At 38.6% G+C, this 26883-nt stretch overlaps 1 pseudogene; it reads right to left on the bottom strand.

The window, feature by feature from the left end:
- LOC113908786 overlaps window positions 1-15942 on the bottom strand; it is a 56374-nt pseudogene extending 40432 nt beyond the window's left edge.
- Between the last annotated feature and the right edge of the window lie 10941 nt (window positions 15943-26883).

The raw sequence follows: 26883 nt of genomic DNA, 5'->3' as shown, positions 1-26883 counted from the left end.
CCAAGATGCTGCACAACAAACCACCTTGAAATGCAATAGTTTCTTAAACAAGTGTTTGTTTTTCTTAGTCATGTGCTTAAAGGTCAGTGGGGACATTTCTGCACTAGGCTGTGTTGGCTGACCTTGGTCCCAGCCTTTGGAATTGGCTCTGAGTCTGCTCCACATCTTCTCATTGTTCTTGAACCAACAGTTGCTGGTCATGTTCTTCTCATGGTGAGGCACCAAAGACCCATGCAAGTCTGTTTAAAGTCTCTGCTCAGGTCCCCTCCCTCTCACTTTGCACTAGCCAAAGCAAGCAGAGGTATACTCTATTTCCTCTGCTACACTGCACAGGAGGGAGTGAAGAATTAAGAACAAGCATAAAGTCTGCCACAGCTGTATATAGTCTGCTCCTTTGGATACCTAATGGCTATGCACCCCCTTCTTCCTCTTTAAGCAGAAAAACCCTGATGTCTCCCCTGTAAACACTGCATCCTACTCAGAGTTCAATCTTTCTGGATGGTGTACAGTCTCTTCTATCAGATTTTGATTTGGTGCCTCTTGGTTCAGTTAACTAGATACTTTTATTAATGTAAAGATAGGAAAAGCCTCTCTGGGGCACAACAGTCATCAAAAAATTTGCTGAACAAAAATGCTGTAGGCTCCCTGTCCTGGCTTTGGAGTGAGCTCTTTAGTTAGTCCATCTGGTAGCCCCAGATTTTGTTCTTTAGTAAGAACTCCCTTGTCCATTTTCCTTGGTGGTCCCTGGCTTTGCCCTCTGAAAAAGTCTTCCTTCTCCATTATCCTGTGACCACATCTGAGGTGGACATTCAAGAGCACATCTTTCCTAAGGATCACACATATAGAGCAAATCAATTCCTGTTAGTATGGTTTCAGAATCCAGTGGATTCTTTTTGGACAGTAAGTTACTCTCAAAAATGTGGTAGGCTTGCAGCATTACTGGCTTTTTGGTGATTTCCAAGTGTGTGTAAACACAGTCTAAGTTCTTGAATAAATGGAATTTTTAAGCTCAAGGACACTAGTCTTTTTATTTATAGACCTGTGTGCTCTGCCCATCCAAATGATTCTCAGCTTTTTGTCTGCTGCACTGATGACATCTGAAATAATGTACTATCTTTGCCACCAGGCTAACCACTTGTGAATGGTGGGGCACAAGTCATATTTATTGCCAAGATTAGAATTTGCAGATACTTCTTTTAACTGCTTCAATTTAAGATATAAACAGTTGGTCTTTTCTACCCTGAAAGTTTTCAAATTATCTGTCTCTCAATCATCTGAGGTTGCAGGTTATAGGCAAAAGAGTTCCTTTAATCTTAGAGAAGAGGCAAGTACTTTCTCTTTCAACTCTCAGACTGACCAGCTGGTTACACCTTAAATTCATCATTCTTTTAGGATTTTGCTGACAACCCATGACAACATTTTGCACATATTTTGCCATTTTCCCTAAAACCATATTATAGCCTTTGTGAGCATATGGTTGGCTTCCAGTATGTGGTAGGTGATGATTTGACTAAGTATTTTATTGGTATATAATAATAGTCATGAGATTTTCAGTTTTCATTATCTGCATAACTAATGTGCACCTACCTAGTTCTGCCTCCAAACTCGTACCGCATCTTAGCTTCTGTTACTTGAAGCACCTCCCTTCTGGGTACTATATCAGTTGGACGAAGTGTTAAATCCATATAACTGAGAAAATAAATACTATTGGAAATGATAGTGGCTTAATTGAGATAGAAGTTTATTTCTCTCTCATGTAAAAGAGAATTTTGAAGATAAATCATCCACGACCGCCCTACTGGCATCAGGATGTTATTAGAAACCAGTCTATCTTCTTTCTACTTCTCCACTTTGAGCATAAGGCTTCCTTCTCTGAGGTTACCTCATAGTATAAAATGGCTGCTGTACCTCCATTCATCACTTTGTGATAGCAGAAGTGGTGGGGAAGGATAAAAAAGTATCTCTTTCTCTTGAATCAGTGGGCTTTCTTTCTTTAAGCAGTCTTCCCAGAAGGCCACTGCAAAATCATAAGCTTACATCTCATTGTCTAGGACTTAGACATATAATTTCATCTTGCTACAAGGGATGATGGGGAATGCAGTAATTTATTTGTTAACTAAATACAATTGGGATTTAGTTATTAAGGAAGAAGAGACATAGATATCAGGATTCTGCGATTAATAGTCTCTACCAGAGACTCTGCCTTGAGACTTTTAATTTGTTAAACACATGTTCAGTTAAGCTTTGACATCCTGAAAAGACAGAAAATATTTTCTCTTCTTTATCATCCTCATATCATAATTTAAGTCATCCCTATTGTAACAGCAATTTACTCATCCTTCATATACATATGCCACATTTCCAACCTTTGTATAAATTAATTTCTGTCATTACTCTAGCCTTATTTAAAAAGACAGAATATTTTACTTTATATAGTATAACAGTAATTCTTTTACATAGATCTTTTCAACCTGACTGGTCCATTTCCTTTTCTTTCAAGTACACTTCAAACTGCTACTATGTTTACCTAAATAGATTTGTTTTCTTCTAATTGGAAATGATCTTAGTGATTATCTATTTAACTTGCTCATTTTGTAGATGAGGATACTGAGACCTAGAAAAAGTACCTTAGGCCACTCATGTTATACAGCAAGGAATTTACAATCTTTATGCCTATATCCTTGCATTTGTTTGCAGTTAAATATGTCCATGTATTACTTTTTCTTTTCCCCAATCAAATTTCCTTCTACTTTTTTTAGTTATTGAGTTAAAGTCTACTTCCAACCATTCTTATTATATGCAGGAGATAAGTCATGACCCAAAATAATATTTCCTTTTCAAATTTCCATGAGGATGGAACATAGTATATTCATAAATCTGATATTTCCTCTCACTGAGGAAATCACACATACGATCATATATCTTCCACTTCAAATCTCATATATCTTTGAACATTTACATTTGTGTGGCTGGCAACCCTTCTCCTATTATGATTTTCTTCCCCCTTTCGGCCAGTGTAAAGAGCCCTGAACCAAGTTCCTATCTACGTGAAAGTAAGTTCTCCTTTAGGTCCTTCTTCTAAAATGATTCTATTATCCACCCACCCCATTCATTCTATTTGTTGATTGAGTTAACAATATTTACAGAGTACCTTTACATGCGAGGCTCCAAGAAATCTATGACTTAAGCTGGAAGCATGCAGAACAAATAATATGAAAACATATATTTTGCTTGATCCCAGGAAATCTCCTTTCAACTCCCAGATCTCTTTCCCTACTGTGATTTTCTTCCTACCGCTTCTCTTTATCACCAGAACACAGCATGTAGTAAGCAGCCATACATGTTTTTTGCATTATGTTGAACCTCAGACTCTGCTATGGCAACATCCCTTTCTGCTTTCTTCTTTATGCTTCAACATCCCATTTGCAGCAGATAAACAACTTGTAGCAGTTACTTGTCTGGGAGACTGGAAATTTGGTTTTGGTGCTCCACAGGGCAAATTCAGGACTTAGCATGTATGTGCACACTTCCAAGTTATGCTTTTGGTACCGTTGCTATTGCAGTGTTCATTTTTTTTCATATTAAATTTCACTTGACCTTGCTCACACCATACTGCCATCTTTTTATTCATCTCTTGGAAGGTAGGCTTGACCTTGAGCCACCTGTGCCATTTTCACTTTCCTAATTCTTTTCCCTTTCCAAGCTCCACCCATTTACCCAGGTAGCTTCATAAATTCCTTTCAAACTGCCCTATTGCTTTCTACAATACTGATAATCATCAATATTGAGCCTAACAAAGTGGCTAGCACTCAATAAATGAAAATCGTTTTTCTTATCTTTATTAAATGATCTTCACCATAAGTCTGTATGGTGGATTTGACTGGCCTAGATGAACTAACCACAGCATAAGATACTGACATGGTAGGGGTGCCTGGGTGGCTCAGTGGGTTAAGCGTCTGCCTTCAGCTCAGATCATGATCCCAGGGTCCTGGGATTGAGCCCCACATCGAGCCCCACATCGGGCTCTCTGATCCAGGGAAAGCCTGTTTCTCCCTCTTCCGCTATCCCTGCTTGTGTTCCTGCTCTCAGTATCTCTCTTTCTGTCAAATAAATAAAAATTAAAAAAAAAAAAAGATTGACATGGTAGTTAAATACTATCCTGCAAATTATTACCACATTTGCAATAAGACACATCTGAGTTTAAGGCTTGGCTCTACCAGTCACCATTATGTGAAACTGGCAAGTTACGTGAACCTTTGGAGCTCAGTTTCTTTGGGTGTGAATTAGGGAATATAATACCTACACTTCATTGGGATGATGTAACATTAAATTGGAATAAACACATCCTACTTGCCTGGTGCATGGTAGAAGTGCGAGAAAAGTCTGTCCTTTTTTATATGGAGCTTATTGGATGCTAAACCAGTGGCATTTATCAGATACTCCTCTCAGAGTTTTTATATGTATCTTCTTTTTTTCTTTTCCATACCCATTTATAAAAGTCTTACTAATTATCTTTCACTGATATTCTTAAGAGTTTATAAGTGGAAGAATGTTCTCTCTCATTTTTCAAAAAAAGACATCAAGGAAGGAGAAAATAAACTTAACAGTTTGAGTGAGAAAACATCTTTTAGCCTGCATTCAACCTATTGCTGAGTATACTTATTTCCCTGAAAGTTGAGGTAAAATATGCTGCTTCCTGGTGGTAAGGAATTGATTTGGTTTTGTTTTGAATAAACTTGGAGGGGGGAAAAAGCCATATTTTTTCAGCATTTTCTCATCTTATCTATATAAAATGGAAACTGATTTAGGTTAAAGCTCTTCTGGAACTGGTCTTGTAAACTTAGCTCTAATAAACTAAATGTCAATGTGATAAAAAAAATCCTTACTAAAGAAAAAATATCTACTTCCTTCCAATTCTGAAAAAAAAAAAAATGCTTTGCTGCAGCTCTGAGAGGTTCTTTTTGGTATACTACTGTGGCTCATTCATTTACTTTTTGTTTAACATGAGCTTCCAGGGAGAGTTTGGGCAAAGTAGCCACAGTAGTTCTTTCAGCAGATGATGGCAATGAAGTGCAAGAAATATTTGTGTTCATGTTATTTCTTGATGAGCCCTTTTCTTCCAATGACCCAGCTTGCACAACTGTGAGGAAGAAGGGCTCCTGCTCATCATACTCACAGGTGATGGAAATCTAGGATCTAAGTTTGACAAAAGGACAATCATGTGCTAATTCCAACAAAAGGACATTTTACAGAGAATACTGCAACATAATTTAAATAAAGGTAAAAAATGGGCTCCAGTGGAAAAGGGTAGTAAAGATGTGTCTTAGTAGTAGCAACCTCTGGGAAAAAAAACAAAAAACAAAAAAACACTCTTTTTATTTTGCAGTACTTCAGTTCCCATCTCAAGCCCTTCCATTGATTAGCACAGCTGCTGACCTGCTCCCTAACTGTGACTGGACTTTTTGTTCTCCATTTTGCCCTCACTGTCCCCTTCTGTCTTACTCAACTTCTCTTGGTTCCTGGAGTATTTCCTGTGCTCTGATTTGACTGGGGCATTCACATGTTATTTCCTCCTCCTGAAGCCTTCTTCATTCTCTTTTTTGGCATGGATAACTCTTATTTATCATCAAAGTCTCAGATTAAATGCCTGAGAAAACTACTAAGCTTCCACACCCACACTGGGTTAAGTGCTTACAGAGTATCCCCAACTTCAGCTATTTTATAACTAGGACCTGCTACATCACTTGCAGGTCCCATGGCAAAATGAAAATGGAGGGTCCTACTCGCAGCAGGGGAAATCAATCTCCCCGTCTCATGGGCTGTCATCTCTCTCTACACATGTCGGACAATTACCCCCAAACAATGCAATCTCCACCCTTAGATATACTTGATGGAGGGTGGATGTGAAGTACCCATCAAATCACCAGCTAAACTTGCTATGGCTCTGCCAACCAGGGCAGGGATGCATGCTGCTTACACATACACATATGCCCCCCGCCAAAGATGCCTTGAGGTGTGTATCCGTCTCCGTTTTTCTTTTTGCTCACACATGGGCAACCCCTGGATGTAATAACAGAACACATGCTTTCATTGGCCACTGAGACCTGTTTCCCTGTTGGTGATCAGCAGTGGTTGGGGTGCCAAAGGGAAGAAAGCTGGGAACTAAGAACCCTCCTGATGAAGGGGGTATGCAGTGAGAGGCCAGACTGCATGAGCTGATACAACCTCCATTGTTCTACTGGATTTTACTTATAAATTATAACACAAATTCAAAAATAAAAGTATTAAACATTTCAAGACAGCCACTTCAGAGTTTAAACTTCAAGAAGTCAGCCCTTCTGAGCATAGAGCCCAGTGTGACTGTTCTGGCAATGTGCCTGTAAAACTGGCTCTGTTTGTAACTGGTCACACTTTATTTTTATTGCCATTGAATTGTATCTCCTCCACTACACATTTATAATATGGTCCCGATGTATTTCGTAGGAATAATTTTTAAAAAATTTTTTAAATTTTTATTGTTATGTTAATCACCATACATTACATCATTTGTTTTGGATGTAGTGTTCCATGATTCATTGTTTGTGTATAACACCCAGTGCTCCAGGTAGAACGTGCCCTCTTCAATAACCATCACCAGGCTAACCCATCCTCCCACCCCCCTCCCCTCTAGAACCCTCAGTTTGTTTTTCAAACTCCATCGTCTCTCATGGTTGGTCTCCCCCTCCAATTTCCCCACCTTCATTCTTCCCCTCCTGCTACCTTCTTCTTTTTTTTTCTTAATATATATTGCATTATTTGTTTCAGAGGTACAGATCTGTGATTCAACAGTCTTGCACAATTGACAGCACTCACCATAGCACGTACCCTCCCCAATGTCTATCACCCAGCCACCCCATCCCTCCCACCACCCCACCACTCCAGCAACCCTCAGTTTATTTCCTGAGATTAAGAATTCCTCATATCAGTGAGGTCATATGATACATGTCTTTCTCTGATTGACTTATTTCACTCAGCATAACACCCTCCAGTTCCATCCACGTCGTTGCAAATGGCAAGATCTCATTCCCCTTGATGGCTGCAGAATATTTCATTGTGTATATATACCACATCTTCTTGATCCATTCATCTGTCGATGGACATCTTGGCTCTTTCCACAGTTTGGCTATTGTGGACATTGCTGCTATAAACATCGGGGTGCACGTACCCCTTCGGATCCCTACATTTGTATCTTTGTGGTAAATACCCAGTAGTGCAATTGTTGGATCATATGATAGCTCTATTTTCAACTGTTTGAGGAACCTCCATACTGTTTTCCAGAGTGGTTGCACCAACTTGCATTCCCACCAACAGTGTAGGAGGGTTCCCCGTTCTCCGCATCCCCGCCAACATCTGTCATTTCCTGACTTGTTAATTTTAGCCATTCTGACTGGTGTGAGGTGGTATCTCATTGAGGTTTTGATTTGGATTTCCCTGATACCGAGCGATGTTGAGCACTTTTTCATGTGTCTGTTGGCCATTTGGATGTCTTCTTTGGAAAAATGTCTCTTCATGTCTTCTACCCATTTCTTGATTGGATTGTTTGTTCTTTGGGTGTTGAGTTTGATAAGTTCTTTATAGATTTTGGATACTAGCCCTTTATCTGATATGTCATTTGCAATTATTTTCTCCCATTCTGTCGGTTGTCTTTTGGTTTTGTGGACTGCTTCTTTTGCTGTGCAAAAGCTTTTTATCTTGATGAAATCCCAATAGTTCATTTCTGCCCTTGCTTCCCTTGCCTTTGGCAATGTTTCTAGGAAGAAGTTGCTGCGGCTGAGGTCGAAGAGGTTGCTGCCTGTGTTCTCCTTTAGGATTTTGATGGACTCCTGTCTCACGTTTAGGTCTTTCAACCATTTGGAGTGTATTTTTGTGTGTGGTGTAAGGAAATGGTCCAGTTTCATTCTTCTGCATGTGGCTGTCCAATTTTCCCAACACCATTTGTTGAAGAGACTGTCTTTTTTCCATTGGACATTCTTTCCTGCTTTGTCAAAGATTAGTTGACCATAGAGTTGAGGGTCCATTTCTAGGCTCTCTATTCTGTTCCATTGATCTATGTGTCTGTTTTTGTGCCAGTACCATACTGTCTTGATGATGACAGCTTTGTAATAGAGCTGGAAGTCCGAAATTGTGATGCCGCCAGCTTTGCTTTTCTTTTTCAATATTCCTGTGGCTATTCGGGGTCTCTTCTGGTTCCATACAAATTTTAGGATTATTTGTTCCATTTCTTTGAAAAAAGTGGATGGTATTTTGATGGGGATTGCATTGAATGTGTAGATTGCTCTAGGTAGCATTGACATCTTCACAATGTTTGTTCTTCCAATCCATGAGCATGGAACGTTTTTCCATTTCTTTGAGTCTTCCGTCAATTTCTTTCATGAGTATTTTATAGTTTTCTGAGTACAGATCCTTTGCCTCTTTGGTTAGATTTATTCCTAGGTATCTTATGGTTTTGGGTGCAATTGTAAATGGGTTTGACTCCTTAATTTGTCTCTCTTCTGTCTTGTTGGTGTATAGGAATGCCACTGATTTCTGTGCATTGATTTTATATCCTGCCACTTTACTAAATTCCTGTATGAGTTCTAGCAGTTTTGGGCTGAAGTCTTTTGGGTTTTCCACATAAAGTATATCATCTGCAAAGAGTGAGAGTTTGACTTCCTTTTTGCCGATTTGGATGCCTTTGATTTCTTTTTGTTGTCTGATTGCTGTGGCTAGGACTTCTAATACTATGTTGAATTGCAGTGGTGATAGTGGACATCCCTGCTGCGTTCCTGACCTTAGGGGGAAAGCTCTCAGCTTTTCCCCATTGAGAATGATATTCGCTGTAGGTTTTTCATAGATGGCTTTTATGATATTGAGGTATGTACCCTCTATGCCTATTCTCTGAAGAGTTTTGATCAAGAAAGGATGCTGTACTTTGTCAAATGCTTTTTCTGCATCTATTGAGAGGATCATATGATTCTTGTTCTTTCTTTTGTTAATATATTGTATCACATTGATTGATTTGCGGATGTTGAACCAACCTTGCAGCCCAGGGATAAATCCCACTTGGTCGTGGTGAATAATCCTTTTAATGTACTGTTGGATCCTATTGACTAGTATTTTGGTGAGAATTTTTGCATCCATGTTCATCAAGGATATTGGTCTGTAATCCTCCTTTTTGATAGGGTCTTTGTCTGGTTTTGGAATCAAGGCAATAGTGGCCTCATAAAATGAGTTTGGAAGTTCTCCTTCCATTTCTATTTTTTGGAACAGTTTCAGAAGAATAGGTATTAATTCTTGAAATGTTTGGTAGAATTCCCCTGGGGAGCCATCTGGCCCTGGGCTTTTGTTTGTTGGGAGATTTTTGATGACTGCTTCAATTTCCTTAGTGGTTATAGGTCTGTTCAGGTTTTCTATTTCTTCCTGGTTCAGTTTTGGTAGTTGATACATCTCTAGGAATGCACCCATTTCTTCCAGGTTATCTAATTTGCTGGCATAGAGTTGCTCATAATATGTTCTTATAATTGTTTGTATGTTTTTGGTGTTGGTTGTGATCTCTTATCTTTCATTCATGATTTTGTTGATTTGGGTCATTCCTCTTTTCTTTTGGATAAGTCTGGCCAGGGGTTTATCAATCTTTTTAATTCTTTCAAAGAACCAGCTCCTAGTTTCGTTGATCTGTTCTACTGTTCTTTTGGTTTCTATGTCATTGATTTCTGCTCTGATCTTTATTATTTCTCTTCTCCTGCTGGGTTTAGGCTTTATTTGCTGTTCTTTCTCTAGCTCCTCTAGGTATAGGGTTAGGTTGTGTATTTGAGACCTTTCTTGTTTCTTGAGAACGGCTTGTATTGCTATATACTTTCCTCTCAGGACTGCATTTGCTGTATCCCAAAGATTTTGAACAGTTCTGTTTTCATTTTCATTGGTTTCCATGAATTTTTTTAATTCTTCTTTAATTTCCTGGTTGACCCATTCATTCTTTGGTAGGATGCTCTTTAGCCTCCATGTATTTGAGTTCTTTCCAACTTTCTTCTTGTGATTGAGTTCTAGTTTCAAAGCACTGTGGTCTGAAAATATGCAGGGAATAATCCCAATCTTTTGGTACCTATTGAGACCTAATTTGTGACCTAGGATGTGATCTATTCTGGAGAATGTTCCATGGGCACTAGAGAAGAATGTGTATCCTGTTGCTTTGGGATGGAATGTTCTGAATATGTCTGTGAAGTCCATTTGGTCCAGTGTGTCATTTAAAGTCTTTATTTCCTTGTTGATCTTTTGCTTAGATGATCTGTCCATTTCAGTCGGGGGGGGGTGTCAAAGTCCCCCACTATTATTGTATTGTTGTCAATGTGTTTCTTTGCTTTTGTTATTAATTGCCTTATATAATTGGCTGCTCCTATGTTAGGGGCAGAGATACTTACAATTGTTAGATCTTCTTGTTGGATAGACCCTTTAAGTAGGATATAATGTCCTTCCTCATCTGTTATTATAGTCTTTGGTTTAAAATCTAATTTGTCTGATATAAGGATTGCCACCCCAGCTTTCTTTTGGTGTCCATTAGAATGGTAAATGGTTTTCCACCCCCTCACTTTCAATCTGGAGGTGCCTTTGATGGGTCTTGTTTTTTAATCCAATCTACTAACCTGTGTCTTTTGGGTCTTGTTTTTTAATCCAATCTGCTAACCTGTGTCTTTTGATTGGGGCATTTAGCCCATTTACATTCAGGGTAACTATTGAAAGAAATGAATTTAGTGACATTGTATTGTCTGTAAGGTGACTGTTATTGTATATTGTCTGTATTCCTTTCTGGTCTATGCTGCTTTTAGGCTCTCTCTTTGCTTAGAGGACCCCTTTCAATATTTCTTGGAGGGCTGGTTTCGTGTTTGCAAATTCCTTTAGTTTTTGTTTGTCCTGGAAGCTTTTTATCTCGCCTTCAATTTTCAATGACAGGCTACCTGGAGATAGTATTCTTGGCTGCATATTTTTCTCGTTTAGTGCTCTGAATATATCATGCCAGTGTTTTCTGGCCTGCCAGGTCTCTATGGAGAGGTCTGTTGCCAGTCTAATGTTTCTGCCATTATAGGTTACATATCTCTTCTCCCAAGCTGCTCTCAAGATTTTCTCTTTGTCTCTGAGACTCGTAAGTTTTACTATTAGATGTCGGGGTGCTGACCTATTTTTACTGATTTTGAGAGGGGTTCTCTGTGCCTCCTGGATTTTGATGCCTGTTTCCTTCCCCACATTAGGGAAGTTCTCTGCTATAATTTGCTCCAATATACCTTCTGCCCCTCTCTCTCTTTCTTCTTCTTCTGGGAACCCAAGTATTCTGATGTTGTTTTGTCTTATCGTATCAATTATCTCTTGAATTCTGCCCTCATGGTCCAGTAGTTGTTTATCTCTCTTTTTCTCAGCTTCTTTATTTTCCATCATTTGGTCTTCTATATCGCTGATTCTCTCTTCTTCCTCATTTATCCTAGCAGTTAGTGCCCCCATTTTTTATTGCACTTCATTAATAGCCTTTTTGATTTTGATTTGGTTAGATTTTAGTTCTTTTATTTCTCCAGGAAGAGTTTCTCTAATAACTTCCATGCTTTTTTCAAGCCCAGCTAGAATCTTTAAGATCATGATTCTGAACTCTAGGTCCGACATTGTACTAATGTCCATATTGAGTAGGTCCCTGGCAGACGGTACTACCTCTTGTTCTTTTTGCCTAGGTGATTTTTTCGTCTTGTCATTTTGTCTAGAGGAGAATAGATGAATGAGAGAACAAAATGCTAATAGGTTAACAACATCCCCAGCAAATATACTCTAAACAAATCAGAAAAGACGTGAAACCAGGGGAAAAGCAAGGGAAAGAAAGAAAAAAGAAAGCGAAAAAAAAAGAAAAAGATAAAGATAAAAACAAACAAAAACAGAACAACCGCAACAAAAAAAACAGAATATGATCAAATATGATCAGGCTAGTGTATAGATCAGTGCCACACACTAGATTTGGGGTGTATTTTGGTCTGTTAGAAGAAAGTGCCTCCTAAAATTTTAAAGAAAGAAAGACATATATATGTACAAAATAAGGGTTGATACAATGAAGGGATGGAAGATGACTGTAAAGATGAAAATTATAAAAGATTTTATAAAAGGAATTGATAAGAAGAAGTTGTTTGAAAAAAGAAAGAAGAAGATTTAAAAAAAAAAAGAAAAAAAGGGAGAGAATGTGATCAGGCAGGAGAGTAGAACAAAGCCATACACTAGTGATTTAGGGTATATTTTGATCTGTTAGAAGAAACTGTATTTCAAAATTTTAAAGAGAGAATAACATATATATCTATTGCCAAAAATAAGGGTATCTACTATGAAGGGATAGAATATGACTCTAAAAATGAAAAATAATTTTTTTTTTTTCAAAAAGGGATTGATAAGATGTTGGCTGAAAAGGGAGAAAGAAAAATTCAAGAAAAAAAGTTAAAAAAATTAACTTTGAAAAACTAATGAATCATGGTAAAAAAGCCATGAATTCTATGTGCAGTATTCCCCTAGTGCTGGAGTTCTCCCGTTCTCCTTGATCGGTAAACTTGGTCTTGGCTGGCTGTTGGTGCTGATCTTCTGGGGGAGGGGCCTGTTGCCGTGGTTCCCAAATGTCCTTGCCAGAGGCAGAATTGCCCCGCTCTTATTGGTCCGGGCTAAGGAATCTGCTCGGGTTTGCTCTCAGGAGCTTTTGTTCCCTGCAAGCTCTCCGTACAGCTTTGGAGGACGAGAGTGAAAATGGCGGCCTCCCAATCTCTGCCCAGAGGAGCCGAGAACTCGGGGCGCCGCTCCTCAGTGCGCCCCCAGAGAAAAGCAGTCACTCCCGTGTCCCCGGTCTCCGGCCACACTCAGTGCTCACCTGGCCTGTGATCGAGCATTTCTATCTCTGGCGCCCGACCCCGTGTGGAGTCTCCAAACCCAGCAGATCCCTGCAGTGCGCTCCCGCGCTGCTCCTCCCGGGGGAGGAAGGGGAGTCTCCCCGGCTCTGCCACTTGTTGGGTCCCTGCTGGAGGAGCAGTGGCCCGAGTGGGCCGCAGATCACAGTTTATGGCAACCCCGAGCTGAGAGCCCACACCTCGGCTCCGTCTCTGCAGCCAGCTTCCCCGCTCCGATACCGGGAGCTCTGCCGCACTCAGGCACCCCCGGCCTTTCTGTGACCCCGACGGTCCTGAGACCACACTGTCCCACCAGGGTTCCACCCCCCGCTTAGCCACTGGAGCGACGTCCCTCAGCGGAGCCGACTTCTAACAGGTCCGATTTTGTGCTCCGCGGCTCTAGCACTTGCCAGAAGAGGCCGACGGAGGCCCCCTCCTCCGCCGTCTATCCTCCTGAATATCACCTCAGATTCACTTCTCTCCACGTCCCACCTTCCAGTAAGTAGTCGCTTTTCTGTTCGGAGAGTTGTTGCTATTCTTCTCTTCTCTCCTGTTGAGTTCATAGGTGTTCAGAATGGTTTGATCCCTACCCAGCTGAATTCCTGAGACCAGACGAAATCCAGGTCTCCTACTCCTCCACCATCTTGCTCTGCCTCCCTCGTAGGATTAATTTCTTACTACTTCTGCTTTATATGGAAGCTGACTTGTCCTTCCAGTTCCAGGTTAAATAGCTGATGACCCATCACTTCACTTGTGAAATTTCTTTAGGCTCTAGCATCAGTTTTGGAGGGCAATGTCTCTGTGTACTCTGCATATCAAGAGTCCTTTGTTATGCCACAGCATTTGACTGAATAAATGGTCAGTCAAGTTGAACTGTAGCCTCTTATTCCAGAAACTGAGTTTCCATTATTAGATATCAACTTTTTTGATGCTGCTTCACATTGGTTAGATTCAATTAATATTGAGTTTACCAGTTTAACATGCTATAGATTAAGGGTTTTTATATACCAAGATCTATGTATGTTTCCTCAGGTAAACAAACAAATATGATTGATTATCAATACTCTTCCTTCCCTCCCTACACACATAGAGAAGTGCATAACCTAATAGGAGAAATAGAAAAGTAAATATAAAGTCAAATTCAATACTTTAAGTACTGTACTAGACACAAGAAAAAAGGTGTCTTTGATAGCATATTTATAGAGTTAGGAAAATCATAATGAGGAGACTAGGAACTGAAAACGCTTGAGTGTTTTGGAAAGAATTAGTTTCTAGAAATAGAAAAGTCTATAGAGTAACCTGAAAGTCATTCAACTGAAGGATTTTTTTTCCTCATTAGACATTTGTTTTAACAGGTCTCAAAATTTTGTGACAGATTTTTGATCAAGTTGCTTCCATTAAAAAGTACTGATTTTAAAAACTAATAACTTAAAACTGCCACACACACACACACACACACACACACACACACACACACACACACACACACACAAATGGTCCACAGAACATTCTCTTTTCCTTCTGAAAGTTTTACGATGCATTGTTATCATTAACCAGTCTTCTACTATTAAACTTAAATGGCCAATTGACACAAACAGTTCTGAGACCGTTCTTCCACCACTGATGAAGACTGGGGTGGCAGGTATTGGGGATACTATTCATTTAGCCTTCTGAGCTTTCTGGGCAGACTCGGTGACCTTGCCAGCTCCAGCTGCTTTCTTGTCCGCTGCTTTGATGACACCCACAGCAGCCATCTGTCTCATGTCACAAACAGCAAAACGGCCCAGAGGAGGATAATCAGAGAAGCTCTCAACACACTTAGGCTTGCCAGGAACCATATTAATGATGGCAGCATCACCAGATTTCAAGAACTTGGGACCATCTTCCAGCTTTTTTCCAGAATGACAATCTACCCCTTCAGCTCAACAAACTTGCAGGCAATGTGAGCTGTATGATCATCCAGCACAGGTGCATATCCAGCACTGATTTGGCCTGGATGGTTCAGATTAATCACCTGAGCCAAAGCCAGCTGCTTCCATGGGTGGGTCATTTTTATGGTTATCAGTCACCACAATGGACATCTTTGACAGATACATTCTTGACATTGAAGCCCACACTGTCCCCAGGAAAAGCCTCACTCAAAGCTTCATGGTGCATTTCAACAGACTTTACTTCAGTTGTTAACACTGACTGGAGCAAAGGTGATCATCATGCCAGGTTTAAGAACAGTCTCCACTTGGTCAATAGGCACAGTACCAATACCACAAATTTTGTAGACATCCTGGAGAGGCAGATGCAAAGGCTTGCCAGTTGGACAAGTTGGTGGCAGAATGCAATCCAGAGCTTCAAGCAGTGTGGTTCCACTGGCATTCCCATCTTTACGGGTGACTTTCCATCCCTTGAACCAAGGCATATTAGCACTTGGCTCCAGCATGTTGTCACCATTCCAACCAGAAATTGGCACAAATGCTACTGTGTTGGGGTTGTAGCCAATTTTCTTAATGTAGGTGCTGACTTCCTTAATGATTTCCTCATATCTCTTCTGGCTATAGGGTGGCTCAAGGGAATCCATTTTGTTAACACCAACAATTAGTTGTTTTACACCCACTGTGTAAGCCAGAGGGCTTGCTCTCGGGTCTATCCATTCTTGGAGTTACCTGCTTCAAATTCACCAACACCAGCAGCAACAATCAGGACAGCACAGTCAGCCTCAGATATGTCTGTAATCATGTTTTTGATAAAGTTTTTGTGTCCTGAGGCTTCAATGATGGTCACAGAATACTTGCTGGTCTCAAATTTCCACAGGAAGATATCAATGTTACATGATAACATGTTCATGTTCAGCTTTCAGGTTTATCTAAGACCCAGGCTGAAGGAGCCCTTTCCCATCTCACCAGCCTCCTTCTCAAATTTTTCAATAGTTTTTTATCTATCCCACACATCTGTAAATCAGATGACCAGTAGTGGTAGACTTGTATGAATCTGTGTGTCCAATGATGACAATGTTGATATGAGTCTTTTCCTTTCCCATTTTGGTTTAGGTTTAGCAGTGGTTTTCACAATACCTGTGTTCTGGCGGCAAACCCATTGTGAAAAAAAAGCCAGCTGAAGAAGAATTTAACTTATTTTGCACATTTTTAGAGGACAGAAATAGAGAAATAATAAATGGAAGTTATGAAGAGGTGGATTTTGGATCAAAATAAAGACCTTTCTTAAAAATTAGAGTACTGAACAATGGAATGGATTTCCTCAGAAGGTGAGGATTTCCTCATTGCTGGAGTTACACAAATAGATGTGGAATGGCCAGCATCCCTTGTTGACTCTGTAAAGTAGAATGAAATGAGAAGATTTATGATGAAATGATTTGGTGTAGTAGACAGTGGCACAAAATATCCAAAAGTCAGAACTTTAGTCCTGGCACTTCATTTTCCTGACCACATGACATACATGCTGACCTCTTTGACTTCATTTTCTCATCTGAAAAATGGAGACAAGAGAATCTGCTCCAAATGGTTGCTGTGAGCACTGAATGGGATCAAGTAGCTGAAGGCAATTTTCGAGTGCTATGAAATAGAAATTATTATTATTTATGTTGTTCATAAGAAAAATAATAATAGTCATGTGCATTATTTCAGTCTCTGTGGTCCTAGGAGACAGACAGAATAATTATCTTCTTACACATAAGAAAAGTATCAGATTACAAGTGACCTTCCCATAGAGATATAGCTGGTCAATGAGTGGCAGAACTGGGAGTCAAGACTTCTCCCATAGAGCTAAGAATGATTTCCCCTGCAGCACACCACCTTTATGACGAAGGAATCTGTGACATTTTATAGTTCCCGAAGTACTTTAGACTGAAGTCACTCAAGTAATAATAGACTCTGTTTAGACATCGTTCTTCAAGTGATATGCATATGTGATTTTTCACTCAGGGCACCAGGATAAAAATAACACATGTTGGCTAGATCTACCCTTTCTTTAGTAAACAGCACCTTTCTTTAATAAATGTTGATAGAACTTTTGTCAAATAGGAGCTTTAAAAAAGACACACCCAGGGATTACTCAAGATGAACAGAATACCCACTATGGAATACCGCACATATATATGAAATTATAAATGATATGCCCAACAACTACTATTACTTTTAATGTTAATTACTATCCACATTATTCTGGTGACTGACTGGATCATATTTCTGTTCTTGTCCTTTACATCCACTGTCTTTCTCTGCATGTCTCTTATTTAAATGCTCTAGTTCTTGATCCCACAGTGGGATCATTTCTTTGTGACAAGGGAGATATACTCTCTACAGGATGTTCTCAGTAATGGTTCAGTGTTCAGTCACATAAATGCAGATGGTTTGCCTAAACTATTCACAACTTAGAAACTATTTTGATGTCTATTCCTAATTGCTGAAACATAAATGTTTCAAGGAAGGACATTTAGGAGATGTGACTATCTTTGTTCTCTATAAAAACCCGATATTCTTTGTGAAAATTTTCTGGGGCTTCGATGGCAGAAATTTTTATGGTTTTCTTTGCATTTAAGGGTAGAAAATGAATATCTTCTAGTCTGAGTACTACTTTGTACCCCTTCTGCTATTACTTAAATTTTCTTTCTTCTGTCTTTTCCCATTTTTGCCATCAAAAGTTCCCCCCACGTCCCCACCCATTTATAAAATTTAGGATTAAAAGCTATTTTGCTATGACAAAGTGTTTTCTCAACAGGAGCTTGTTGTTTAACACTTCAGTTGCTCTTTGATACATTTAATCTCATAAATATACACCAGAAAAGTTGAGAGAAAGTGGTTAGATAGCCGCCTTTGATTTTCTTTTCCTGTTAAAAGCTCACAATTCACTAGCTAAGTAGTTTGTGTATATTTTTGTATTATTTTTATCTGACAAAATGTACAATTTTAAAGGACCTGTGAATTTTTTAATCACATGGAGTTTTAATGCCAACTCTCTGCATTGTGTCACAGCATAAGAGGAAGGTCAGTCATGAAGCTTTAGCTCCACCAATAATTCAGAATCTCAATAAACTGGAAAATGCCCCTCCCTAGGAAGTCACAGCAGGATCCTTCATCCCTTTTATACCTGTTCTATATTTTTGATATTAACATAATGGGGTTTATAAATCCATTGAAAAGGAAACATACATAGACTTCCTAGCAGTAAATCTAGTCATTGCCTTTGACTTCAGAATGGAGAAGAGGAAAATCCAAAATTTTTCTATTTTGAGAGGAATAACAATGGCACCAATCCCGGGGCCAGTTCGTTTTTCTCTAAAAGCCTCTGACTGGCAGGAAAAGGCCCACTTCCCTCTACGCGGCAGTGCTGTGCACGTGCCACAGTTTGTACTTTCATGTTCAGGGGGCATTTCAAGTACTATCCACTTATATTCCATTACAATCGATTGAATATTATACATCAAAAAGTAGAGAGAAAATGGTAAAGATTTTATGAATGCAAGCGAAATGATTAGAGCTCACAAAAGCTTTGAATTTTGAAACTTGGCTTCTATCTTGTCCTTACATAAGCATCTTTGATCTTCTCTTCACCCAGCTTTTTAGATGACTTTTATGTGGTCTTATAACTGTTTTATTATTTTAGGAGAATTAGTCATGTAGACTTTTTTTAAAAAATTTTTTCTATAGAGGTTATTTTTAAAAGGAAGTTTCCATTCCAAGTCAGGGGATTTCTCAAACCAGATGGAATTAGCATTTACTCTTCTGTGTGTTGTAAGGAAGAATAGATGGAAGGGTTAGTTAAGTTCTAATCTTAACTCTTCCATAAAATAATGTTGTGACCTTGGGCAAATCATTCATGTGATCCACTTTAATTTTCCTCTTCCCACGATGGGCTACTTGTCACTTTTTTTTTTTTCAGGATTAAAAGAGTTAATTTTGAAGAGACTTGAAAATTATCTTACAAACGTGAAGTGTTATTAATGTAAAAATCCAAGTTTTGAGGTTAGATTTATAATAAACATTGTTTAATAAATAAGAAGAAACTGCACAAAGGACAGTCAGCCTCCCTTCAGATTGTATTGTTTTCCTATTAATAGCCACCCTCAATTGTGCCTTCATGTGCAGTGGCAAGTTGCCAAGGCTTTGCAAACTTTTCCTGTGGGGAACCCCTTAAGCGTAATCTCTCAGAATAGAGACAGGATTAGGAAACACCTGGAACTCTTGGTTTCTGCATGTGGGCCAACCATTGGAAAGTCTCCAAATAATGGAATTTTCACTATTCTTATGGTTCTACAACCATTGATTTACTATTTGCTCTATTGAATAAATGATTTTTGAGCACTTTCTCTGTGATAGACACTGTTCTGCACATTAGAGATACAGTGGCAAACAAACAAGAGACCATGTCCTTCTACTTTGAAAAGGAAGCCGACTCCAAGGGAAATTTTGGTGAAGCAAGTAGCAATTTTCCAGTAAGTCAGAGGTAGGCTCTCTTTGTGATGCAGAAAAATTTACCTTCACCTCCTTTTTCCTTTCTTTCCAGGTGTACACCTGAGCAAGGGTTTTCATTCTATTCCTGCTTTTCATTTTTCCTGACTTGAGTAATGCAGTCAGTCCCTAGCCATGGCACTCCTTGTCACATCTATGTTGATTTCTACCATGTTCTGTCATTTGTCTCTTTTGGTCTTTTGATCAGTGTGTGTAAAGCAATTTTTTCCTAAAGTATTTGCCATGAAAACAAATTTCATTTGAAGGCTCTGAGAAATCCTACAGTAAAGAACTATCTTTAACATAATTTAACAAAGAGTTTTCCAAACTTATTTTGACCACAAATTGTGTCTCACCCCAACTCTCCCCTAATACTATCCCTTAGGGCTTATTATCTGAGTATCACATTCTAGGAACTGCTGCATTAAGCAATCTTCAAAACCCCTACTAACCTCTTTCTCATAACTCTCTCTCAAAGGCAAGGTCTTGATTAAAAAGGTTGAAACAAGAACATTTTTTCCCTTAGCAATATGTTTCCAAATTAAATATATATATATATAGCAAATATATAGCTATTAGATGATTTGTTCTAATTACTGAAAGATAAGAAATACAAAGCATCTGTTTTAAAGATAAGCATATTTATTCAAAATAAATTGAGAATAGAATTAAACAGATCAGCACACTGTAGTATTAGAAAATGTTGATGGTCTGAAAGAAAAAAAGTTAATTGTATGAGGAAGGTGCTAAAATGATAACAGCTATTGAATTATGTAGCTAGGGGAATCTAGTAATATTTCTAAAACCTTTGAAGATATCACCTTGACATAAAACACCACTATTTAACACAAACTAAGGCTTTCGTGGAACATTAAGACATGAGTTGAGGTCTGGAGTTCATGGGTTTATTCCATTCTTTCCCTTTTTTCTAACTTTGTTGAGAAATAATTGACAAATATAATTGTATATGTTTTATGTGTACAATGTGATGATTTGATATAAATATACATTGTGGAATGATTACCACGATCAAGCTAATCAGCATAATCACCTCCTCACATAGTTCTCTCTCTTTTTTGTGTGGTGACAGTGCTTAAGATCTATTCTCAGCCATTTTTCAAGTGTACAATATCATGCTATTAACTATAGTCACCATGTTGTACATTAGGTCTTCAGAATTTATTCTTGTAACTGAAAATTTGTACCTTTGACTTACAGCTCCCTATTTGTCCCTCCCCCTAGCCCCTGGCAACCACCATTGTATTCTCTATTTCTATAAAATTGGCATTTTGTTTGTTCGTTTTTTATATGTTTTTGGTTTTGTTTTTTAGATTCCACCACCATAGACGTGATAGCATACAGTATTTGTCTTTCTCTGGCTTATTTCACTTAATATAATGTCCTTGAGATTCATCCATGTCATCACGACGACGGCTGGATTTCTTTCTATCTCAGGGATGAATAATACTTCAGTGTATATACACCACATTTTCGTTATTTATCTCTTGAAGGACACTTCTTTTGCATTCATCTGTTTTTTATTCTTATTTTATTCTTGCTTTAATTAAAAATCTTATAAAAATGTCCTGATTGGAATGCCAATTCAGTAACTTTTCTTGACAGTATTGTGAACAGATTTTATTCAAGTCTTTTCTGGCATGTGGTTGTGTTATATAGCTGCTTGCAAGGATCTAAGGAATGATGAAGTCTTATCTCTCAGTTATAGATGAGGATATCTTTTGCAAGGACTGGCATCTATGTCCTTGTTTTCCCCTTCTTGTTCCTTAACTCTGCTGATCCTCCATGTTCTGCCATATTTTGGATCTTCTCTCTTTTCATTCTAGACATTCTCTCTGGGGCACTCCAGCTTTCATGGCTTCATTATATTTGTATATATTTGACTCTGAAGAGATAGATCTTTAAGCAAAATGTTTCCCCTAAGCTCAAGATCTAAACATATCCTCCTGTGGATGGCCCTTCCCTGTGCCACAATCCACTCATTTACAACATATCGAAACTGAACCCTTCATTTTTTACCTTAACCCACCCTGATACCAAGCACATAATGCAGAACATGCTTTATTTGCATTTCACTTCTATCTTTTGCAGATGTCTATCTTAGCATCTATAGTATTTTACTCTTTTCTGTTCAATGACAGTCTTCCCTTATTCTAAACTTCTCAAGAGCAGCAATTAAAGATATATTTTTATTCTTTTTTATCCTTATGTAAATATTTTATCCTCAGCATATAGCATAAGGTCTGGCATATAGAAAGTTCTCGATGTCTATTTGCATTGAGTAGATCAGTCCAAGGAAAGAGACAAAATCAGGTGATGGGCTCTAGGGAAAGTGTGGCACTATGGTTTAGGAAGATATATTATCCTGAGAAGATAAATCTCTAACTGTGGGGTGAGTTCCAGGGAAAAAAACATAAGATCCCAGGTATACTATAAAAGTGGGTGAGAGTGAGGCTGACTTCCCATTACTGAACCTAAGAGTCAGGCTTCTGTAGTAGAGGTTTTGCCTCTACTGCCTTGGCAACTAATAGCGTGTATTAATGTTGTGTGTTGCCTTTCTCTCTTCCAAACTGGAACTTCATGGAGGGCAGAACCCTACCACAATCATTTTTGTGTCTGTGATCCTTAGCTTAATGCCTAGAATACCGTAAACACTCAGCAAATACTGTTAGATAAATAAACGGCCTAGTTAGTAAAACTGTTTGAGTCTTATTCTTATGATATGTAACTTAGAAAAGGTAATAACTACCTTAGTGGTTATTTTAATAATTTAAATGGGAAACTGTAAGTAAAGCAGCACTCACAATGATTGGATGGGAAGTGCTATAAAAATACATCACTCTCCTTAATGTTTACTACTCTTAAGACCAGAATTGTTTCCAAGGTTTGGAAGAAGAAAAGGGAGAAAGAAATGATAATGTGTTTTGCGGGCCTACCAAATGTCTGTGCTTTCACATATTTCAGAGACTCTTCTGTGAAGGAAGTAGACCATTTTCCAAGGAAGAAAATGGATGCTTCATGAAATTAAGTGCCCAGCCCAAACCAAACATTTAAAAGGAGCAGTGATGGGACTGAAAACTACAGCTTCTGAGTCCGACTCATGAGCTCTTTTCACTGTAAGGAATAGGAATTAAATTTCCTCAGTAGCCGTGGGCAGGTGGGGTCAGACATGGGGAATCATATAGGAGGTTAATGTTTGGCCTCATATAAGATAAACTGATCATGTTAATTGTGCAGGGAGACTGGTACAGCCACAACCAAGACTTTTCAAAGAAAGTAATATTAACTAATACTTAGCCAATGTTCTCTTCACCAATCACAACTTAATCTTGCAGTATCTCTGTATTCCCAAGAACCTCTCTGAGCTTAAAAAATACATCTTTCTAATATTAATCACTGGAAGAAAGGGGTGGTATTGTGAAGAAGCAGTGTCAATCTGTAAAATCTCTTCTCTTGGGATCTTTGTATAATGACTAGCATATTCTTCCCAATTTAAGGAGCTTTTCCATTCTATTTCCTTGTATGGGAAGACTCCAGTTTTGGGGATGATGATAAATGGATCCTTAATCACTCCCATTCTTACTCCTGTCTTCTCTCCTCCATCTCAGACTTGCTCTCAGGTCTTTTAAGTTTTTCTTCTTGACTTCATTTTTCTACATTAACAGATTTGGCAGAGCAGCTTGGAAAACCTCTGGGAGCAGAAAACCACATATTTAAATGTTTACTGCAGCTGGGGAATTATAGCTACATCCACTCCAACAGATGACAGGGATGCCATATTTAAATGTCTGAGGGGTAGCTTACAGGGGTTTTAATGCATTGTCTTTCTTAGGTCCAAAAGACTGAAACCTATCTAATGTCCTAGGTTAAACTGCAGAATGGTCTAGTCCTGTTAGCCTATGAAATAGAGTCATATTTGTTATTTTACAGTCTACATGCTCATACAGTCACACATGAGGTTTTCCTGAATGATTTTATGAATAATAATTTAGCCATGCATTATGCAGACCCAGGAAAGAATCTCTTCCTTACTGATTCTTAGAGGAGACTTAGGTTCTCATGTGGTAAAAACTGCTTCATATGTCTTTGGAATAATGAAATATAAGGATTTTTTTTCTCCTGATAATTAAAACCTTAAATGAAACATATATCATCTTCTTATAGGATTAAATTAATAATGAAAGTATTAAATTCTCTAGAAATGCTTATTGTGGTATATGTTCTTTATTATTTTAAGGTAGTTTGAAAAGAAGAAGCGGTCTTAGGCATCATAAATGTAAAATTATATTAACTATGCAATCAATAAGAAATTACCAACAGACACAAAAATAGTATTGAATGTATGACATAATATAGACCAAGTCTCCACTGTATTTAAAAATGGAAGCAAGTATTCTTATTGCTGGGTTTAAAGAGAACACAACAAACTATAAGCTCCACGAAAGCAAAATCAATTTTTCATTATCCCCTTCAGTTTATAGTCCTACAGTAACTTGCAGTTTTGGGTAGTACTTAAGAGCCCTAGGTTCTAGAGCTCAAGTGTCAGATTAAAAACAGGGTCTTTGACTTAAGGGCATGATGGCCTTCAACAAGTCACTTCAGCTTCATGTGCCTTGGTTTCCTTGTCAGCAGTAGTGGGAGACTAATACCTATTTCATCTGCACATTGAAGGAGGTAATATGCTAAGAGTGCTTACAGTAATGCTCAGCACATGTAAGACCTATATAAGTGTTTGCTATTATTATTGGTGCTTTTATTGTTGTTACTAAAATTATCACTAGTATTATTGACGTAATGTCTTACAGTTAACTGATGATGAGGAATAAATTAATGAATGTACCCTAAACTACATTTTTTCCCTTTTTGTCACAAAACAAACAAAAACTTCCACTGCAAGGTTGAATGCATGTTAGTTGCTAGTCAGGCCTTAAACAAGAGAGCACACAAACACACACACACACATTGTGAAGAGTTCTATGAAGGAAAAGAATAGGATAAAACAATAGAGACTAAAAGGGAAACTGATTTACACGGGATTGTCAAGAACAACCCCTCGGGGGAATTGGCATTTAAGATGGCACATGGAGGATGAGAAGAAGCCTGAACGTGAAGAGTTGAGGGGAGAAGCTTCCAGGTGGAGGAAAGAGCATGTATGAAGAATGGCAAGCAGTTCTGCTGGAGCCGGCCACAGGATAAGAATGTCAGGAGGGCTGGATCCCTCAGGAACTTGGAGGTGAACTAAGAACAGTGGATTTTATTAAAAGTGCAGTAGCAGACTTCTGAAGGGTTCTGAGCCAGAGAGTGACATCCTCAGGGTTTAAAATGTAAAAGCTCATTCTAAATGCTTCCTAAATAACAAAATGGAGAGGGTAAGAATGGCAGAGACAATTTAGTTAACTATTGCCGTATTCTAATCCCGAGAAAACAGTGTATACACTAGAGCGGTAACAGGAAACAATGGGGGAGGAAAAGTGAGTATGTGATGCACATAGGAGGCAATAGTGACTTACAACTGAAGTTTTCATATAGGGATCAAAGGAAAATAAGTCAAGAAGGACTCCTATGTTTTTGATAATTCCCCCCAAATGAGAAAGCTGAGTGAGTAAAGAGTGTTGGGGTTGTTTGAGTTTGGTTTTATTCAAGTTAAAACCACATGGAGCTGTCAAGAAAGCAGTCTGATAGAAAAGTCTGGTGCTCAAAAATAAGAATCTTAGCTATTTGGGGAATTGTAAGCAAATAGATGGTATTTAAATCTGTGATGCTGGATGAGCTCAGTTAGAGACAGGTGTAACTAGAGAAGAGTTCAGTGAGGGAGACGCTCTGGGACACGAAGTTGGACACAGTGATGCTATGGAAAGAGAATGAGAAGGGCTGATCACAGAGTGGGGAGGTGGAATCTAGGAGGGTGAAGTCATGGGAGCCATGTGATATTTCATGAAAGACTGAATACTCCTGAATGACTTGAATGCTACTGAGAAATCTAGTAAGATGAGAATTGAAAAATACTCTTTAGATTTGTGATGTGGAGGTCATTTGTGATTTAGGCAAATATAATTTTATTAGAGTAGTGTGAGAAGATGCTTCATGCTTCAGAAGAAGCCACTGAATGGCTTCATGTTGACTGGTAAGAGAGAACTGGAGACATTGGTTGTAGACAACATTTGTATTTATGGAAAGCAGTCTTCCTTGTTTTGGGGAGAAAGTGTTTAATCGTAATGTGATTAAAATCATGCTGAAGAAAGCAGCCCTTATTAAACTATACACTCCTCTGATAAGTGTTCTAAATCTTTTTTTTTTCCATTAGGGACCTCTTCTCTCCTGTTGTCTCACATTCCTCCTCCAACAAAAAAGATATATATCAGAATTGCCATATGGTGAGAAGGAGCAGGCAGATAGAAAGATGTTTATAAAAACAAAATAAAACCCTGGAGAGACAATGTAAGCCAAAAGAAAAGGGGCAGATGGATAAGCTTACCCAGAAGAATTAGCCCTTAGCTTCTGCACAATCAATAAATGTTGACTGGCTATTGACAAGAAAGGGGACAGGAGAGCAAGAGAAGCACATTGGGGGGAAAGGCATTTCTTCATAACAGCTGCCGTTGCCACCACCAAGCAGCTGTTCAGGTCCACAGCTCACAACTTTTTGCTTTCCTCTCAACTCTCCTCCAAGACCCAAACTCACACCCTGATACTGCAGTCTTAGAAGAGATGTCATGTGTGATTTATAATGTATTGAGCCAGAAATTGTTAAATCACCGAGCAGGCCAGGAGAAAACTCTGTCTATGCAGTGAGTGGATGGAGTTTACACTCCACGTTCTCTACACCCTGAGCTTTGGTGATCCTCAAAGCCAACTGGTAATATGCAGTCAAGCGGAGTCATAGCCTTTCCAACTGTAAAGAGGAAGCCATATTTTAGAGATGTAGGAAGGGAAAATTCTCTCATTTTCTCAGTAGGATTAGGTTTAGGATGGTTAAGAGGAGGTTAGGTTTAGATTCTTGTACCCTAAATTCACCCACTCATGTCTACTGAGAATACTATTCTTGTAATATGCAGAGTCCAAGAGTGCCGTACTAGAGCAATTCAGTGTCCCAGGTGAAGAAGTTCCTCTATTGCCTGTTACACGGTTCACATGATAATTTTTCTCCTCACCCACAAGGAGCTGAAATATCAAACAAATGCCCTTTATTTTAAAAATAAAAATGCTAATTTGTTAATTACTTAAGGATGTCCTAAACAGGGGCAAGAATATTTCCACCACTATGAAAGGTTATTTTTATATTGAATATCCAATCAACTGCATTAGTAACCAGGTATCTGCTTGGTAAATATGGATGTGGTGGGATACTCATGTCTGGCTGTAGGAAAGAATGAGTGGCTACTCAATCTCACAATAGAATACACTTCTATAGACATAACAATGCCTGTCCTCTGCATAGGGTTGTTGATTTTAATACCAGAGAAAAAAATGACAACACTAAATATTTTGCTGTTTTT

Source organism: Zalophus californianus, chromosome 4 (genome assembly GCF_009762305.2).
Source record: "Zalophus californianus isolate mZalCal1 chromosome 4, mZalCal1.pri.v2, whole genome shotgun sequence".
NCBI classification, from domain to species: domain Eukaryota; kingdom Metazoa; phylum Chordata; class Mammalia; order Carnivora; family Otariidae; genus Zalophus; species Zalophus californianus.
The sequence above is the reverse complement of the archived record's forward strand: the minus strand, read 5'-3'. Positions and strand labels throughout refer to the sequence as shown.